This window comes from Tenrec ecaudatus, chromosome X (assembly GCF_050624435.1).
Source record: "Tenrec ecaudatus isolate mTenEca1 chromosome X, mTenEca1.hap1, whole genome shotgun sequence".
Classification (NCBI taxonomy): Eukaryota; Metazoa; Chordata; class Mammalia; order Afrosoricida; family Tenrecidae; genus Tenrec; species Tenrec ecaudatus.
In genome coordinates this window covers 105239629-105245677 of record NC_134548.1, presented here as the reverse complement: position 1 = coordinate 105245677, position 6049 = coordinate 105239629, and positions in this window count along the sequence as shown.

Here is a 6049-nt window from a genome sequence, read left to right as displayed (position 1 = left end):
ACTCTGAGAGCTCTTTCGAACAAGGCGGGATTATTGTCCACGTAGCCTAGTGGAAGGAGTCTGGTGAGTGAAATATCCCCCTGGGACAGCACCCCACCTCCACCCCAAGCATTTGTCCTGAGCTGGGGCCTCAGTGATCCAGGATCTGATTCTTGGGACATCTCAGGTAATTAGGCTGCCGCCACTGTGGCCGCCATTACCTATAGCCCCACTCCATCCCCAGACCGGAACCCCGCGAACCCTTGGCTTGCCTGCTCTGCCAAGACACACGCAGTAGTGGCGGGACCACCTACAGCGGCTGCCTACTTGCAGACCCACACTAAGAGAGAAGCTTCCTTTTCCAGCGGATCCCCTCTCCCCTTGGGCCCCGTCCCTCCCTCCATTCACACAAGGCCCGGGTAACTGACTGCAAACGACCTGGGGCTGCCTGGGCAAACTCAATGGGGGATCATCCACCCCCATTGCTGCCTGGGACCTCTCCACCAGTACCCCGTTTGCCCGGGCGCCCACCCCGTCAACTTAGCTCCCACTCCACTCCTGGCCCGGGAAGCTGCTCTGCGCACTTCGCGCCAACGCAAGCCTGCAGCCGGAGCCCATCCTGTTGTTATGGACTACACTGCGTTTCTGCCAGAGCCACTTCAGGCTGGCCTGCATCACTGCGTTAGAGCCAGGCATAACAGTGGACACTCCTTCCTATTGGGAGCGCGAGCGACAGGGCTTTACATCCCGCCGGAGCGTTTTTGCCCAACCCTGTGCCCTGCAGGGTTCCCAGCTACCGGAAGCTCCCAGCTCTGAGACAGCCATGGCATGTTCCTCCCAAGGTGGAGGGCAAGCTACAAGGCTTTGCGCTCCTGCTGGAGTGGATTTGTCCACCCCGGGCACTGCAGGGTTTGCAGCGGCCGGCAGCTCTGAGTACCAAGCCTTCCTGATGCTGCATGTCCCTCTCAGGGAGGAGAGAGGCGCCATTGCCTGCTGTTTCCCACCGGAGCTGCCACTGTCCAACCCAGCTCAGAACAGGTCACTCAGGAGCCTGTGCCACTAACAGGGCCAGAGGCTCAAAGGATAAGCGCCCCACCTGCTAGGGAGCCTAGGATGCGGCTTTGCGGTCCCTGCCAGAGCCTTCTGTGCGTTCTGGCCAGGTCTCACCACTGCGGTGCCGTGCGGGGCCACCAGCGTCAGCTTCTAAGCCTGCCCAAGCCCTTTCTAGCCAGAATAGGAGGCGGGTGCTACGGCTGGTGCCTCCCTCAGTACTCCTGGGGTCTCAGCCTTTTCCGCCTGGTGCAAGAGGCTTGCCCCTGTGGTGCTGCTCCAGCCTGTGTAGCCTCTGCCCACAGGCTGAACTATACGGACATCCGGGACCAGGGAGTGCTTGCTGATCTGAAAATTATTTTCCCTTCACATAGTCGGGCACTGGAGTCCAGATCAGCACCACGTCCCATGGCAACGAGGCCTCACCCAAGCCCGCGTTCTATTAGGTATCACTAGAACTTGGAGGGAAAAGGAGGGGGGAAATTTATATATATATATATATATATATATAGATAGATAGATAGATAGATAGATAGATAGATAGAGATAGATAGAGATAGATATCTATCTATCAATCTATATAGATATGTATATTCTTTTTATCTCATGCTGGCTTTTCACTTTTTTCTTTTACTTTCGGTGTTTTCTCTCTTCTGTCTCCTTTTTCACGATTACAATTACTTCTCTTCTGCCCATTTTCTTTGGGTTTTCCTTCTATCTCTTTTTTCTTTTTCTACTTTCATTATTATCACTTCTTTTTTTTCCTCTTTTATAGCTTCTCCTTCTTTCTCTCTATTTTTTTATTTTTTCCTACTCAAATTAAAAAATATTTTTTTAATTTATAATTTTTCTTTTTATTAAACAAAAAAGGGCTGCTAAGGGTTCCTTGACAGACCAGGTCAAAGCAGTCTTGGGACACTCACTGGGGCTCCAGCCCCCGCTCCAGTCGCTGAAACATCTCACCACTGCTTGTCACTAGGCCTTCGAGGGACTCTGCTACACAGCAGTCTGACCCATCCTTATAGTAGGTCATAGGCAGCTGCCTGAAAGAATCTTTAACATTAACATAGATAAAGGGCCCCTGGCCGCCCATAAACATGGGGCCTATGAAAGGATCAGGGAAAAAAATCAACAGACCACATCACTTCTAACAAAAACAAACAGGGAGACAAAAAAGTAGCAGAGCTGACATCTCTCATAGAAGAAACAAATACAGATCTGCCACAGAAGGAAATCTTCAGTAGTCTTCTCACAGTAATACAGAAGCTGAAGGAAGCAACCCAAAATGAGGATGCAATGTTAGAGGAGATGAAGTCCACAATAGAAGGGATGAAGTCCACCCACCAAAGGGAACTGCAGGAGATAACAAAGGATGTGGCAGAAGACACACACAAGATCACAGATTTTACGATTAGGCTTCAGGAGGCAGAGAACCGTATCAGCGTTCTCAAGGACACTCAAACAGACCTAAGCAAGTGAGAAAGACAGTCAGAAAGGAAAATTAAAGAAGCAGAGATAACCTGAGCTCAATGACAGATGCTATGAAGAGGAATAATATTCGAATAATCAGTCTACCTTAGCACAACACAACACACAAGTCGACAGCCAAGATAGCAAAGGAATTTCTGGGGAAAAAAACCACTCCCACATTAACAAGAGAGAACTAGGAACTCATACAGGAAACAGAAAGGACACCAGTTAGACTAGACCCCAGGAAGAACACGACAAGACATACAATAGTAAAAATATCCAACTTTGAGGAAAAAGAGAAAATTTTATGAGCAGCAAGAAAAAGGAAGACAGTCACATACAACAGAGCGCAAGTAAGAGTATTCTTAGACCTATCAGAAGATACCATGAAGAGGATGAGAGAATGGAGCAACATCTTCCAAAAGCTGAAAGAAGAAAATACCTCCCCCAGAATCCTGTATCTTGCCAAGCTATCCATTAAAATAGATGGTGAGATAAGGGTCTTCCAGGACAAGAAAAGACTCAAAAAGTATGTGGCAAGACACCCTACCCTGCGGAAGATACTGGCTGACTCACTATGGCCAGAAGATCAACCTCCACCAAGAGCAAAGAAGACACCACCAGAGAGCCCATTCCCATATTGAAGCCAAGATGCCAGGAACAATTACTAGGACAACAGTGTCTCAGATGGAAAAGAAGACAAGACAGAAACTCTCCACGCAAACACAGCACACTGGTAGGAAGTGAGATAGGTAAACACCCAAAACACAAAACAGGGTATGACAACTATAAATCCACAGATAGTGACAACAACACTGAATACCAATGGACTCAATTCGTACATTAATAGAAAAAGATTTGAGAACTGGCTCAAAAACAAAATCCATCAATCTGTTGCCTTAAAGAAACACATCTTAAGCACACAGACAAGAATATGCTAAGAATAAAAGGCTGGCAGAAAGGTTAGCCATCAAATGGTAACTCAAAACAAGCAGAGGTGGTTATCTTAATCTCAGACAAAACGGACCTCAAGATCAAAATTTAAAAAAGAGAAAAAGAGGGACATTAGATAATGTTCAATGGTTGAATATTTACACTCCTAATAATGGTGGGGCGAATTTCGTCAAATTATTAAAAAAACGAAAAAAGAAATCACGGACTCAACAATCAGTAGGTGACTTTAACACTCCACTATCAGAGAAAGACAGATCACTGGGAAAGAAGAAAACAAAGAGGCCATAGAGCTAAAAAATGTAATTAGGCAACAGGACCTGATAGACATCTATAGAGCTTTCCATTCAAATGCAAATGAATTCACATTCTTCTCAAGTCCACGTGGATCTTTTTCAAGAATAGACCACATGCTGGGACACAAGTCAAACCTTAGTAAATCAAACACATAGATATTATTCAGACATCTTTCTCAGATCACCATGCCAGAAAAGCAAGGACAAGCAATTGGAGGATAAACAATGATCTCCTGTGACATGAATGGGTACAGACAAGAACGAGAATACAATGGATCAAAACTTATGGGACACTGTGAAGGCAGCTATCAGAGGTAGCTTGATATCATTAAATGCATATATGAGAAAAGAAGAGAGGCTTATGACAGATACGTTAATACAAAACCTCCAACAACTAGAACAGAGTCAGCAGAACAACCCCTCATATAGCAAGAGAAAATAAATAATAAAAATCAGGACAGTGTTAAACCAGTGGTAAGAAAAGAGAACAAAGCAAAAGATAAATGCAGCTAAAAGCTAGTTCTATGAAAGGATTAACAAAATTGACAGCCTGCTGGCAAAGCTTACCATGAATAGAAAGGAGCAAACATCAATAGCCAGGTTGAGGGATGAATCAGGAGAAATAACAACAGACCCCAATGAGATTAAAAGGATAATCACAAAGTACTATGAAGGTCTGTATTCTAATGAATTCAGAAACATGGAATACATAGATAAATATTTGGAAAAATGGCCTCTCCCTAGACTATCTAAGACAGAGGTCAAGAAGCTCAACAAACCCACAGTGAAAGAAGAAATGGAGAGGTTAATCAAGAACTTGCCAACAAAAAAGCCCCAGGGTCAGATGGCTTCACAGCAGAATTCTACCAATCATTCAGGGAAGAGTTGACACTGATCCTCCACAAAGTGTTCCATAACATGGAAGAGGATGGCAAACTCCTACATTCATTTTAAGAAACCAGCATTACTTTGATACCCAAACAGGGAAAAGACCCCACAGGTATATAGAATTACAAACCAATATCTCTAATAACACAGATGCAAAAATCCTTAACAATATATTGGCCAATAAAATACAAAAGTATATAGAACATATCATCCACCACAACCAGGTAGGATTCTTTCCAGGGATGCAGGAATGGTTTAACATCCCCAAATCCATCAATATTGTACACAACATCGAGAAGAAAATGGATAAAAACCATATGACAATATCCATAGATGCAGAAAATTCATTTGACAATATCCAACAACCATTCCTAATTAAGACACTCATGAAGGTAGGATTGGATGCCAAGTTCCTCTAGTTGATACAAGCTATCTATGAAAGGCCAGTGGCCAATATAATAGTCAATGGAGATAAAACAAAAACAATCCCACTGAAAAAGTGTACAAGACAAGGATGCCTCCTTTGCCTACTTCTATTCAATATCGTTCTGGAGGTTCTAACTAACAACATAAGGCAGCAGAAGGGCATCAAAGGGATCCAAATGGGAGAGGATGAGGTGAAACTATCGCTATTTGTAGATGACATGATCCTGTATATAGAAACTCCCAAGAGTCCCATAGTAGGAGTACTTACAGCGTTTGAGGAATATGGAAGAGTGGCGGGATACAAGATCAATAAACAGAAGTCAGTATGTTTCCTATACATGTCGGACAGGACCATGGAAGATGGGATTAAGAAGGAAGTACCCTTCACAGTAGCTAAGAATAAACTGAAATACCTAGGAATATATTTAACAAAAAATACTAAAGACCTATACAAGGAAAATTATAAGCCCCTACTACAGGAAACCAAAAGTGACCTCCACAAATGGAAGAAAATCCACTGCTCGTGGATTGGAAGGTTTAACATAGTAAATATGACAATCTTACCTATAGCACTTTACAAGTTCAATGCTATACCAATTCAAATACCATGAACATTGTTCAAAGAATTGGAAAACCTGATCACCAATTTCATATGGAAAGGGAAGAAACCGAGAATTAGCAGAGAACTCCTCCAGAAGAAGGACAGGACTCACCTTACCATATTTTAATGCCTATTACACAGCTACAGTGGTAAAAATAGCATGGTACTGGCACAACGACCAACACTCAAACTTGTGGAAAAGAATAGAAAGCCCAAGAATAAAGCCAGCATTTAGAAAGCTGATCTTTGACAAGGGTCCCCAAACCATCAAGTGGGAAGCGGATGCCCTTTTTAACAAGTGGTGCTGGAAACAATGGATATCCACATGTAGAAAAATGAAACAAGACGTTAACCTCACCCCATGCACAAGAATAAACTCAAGGTGGAT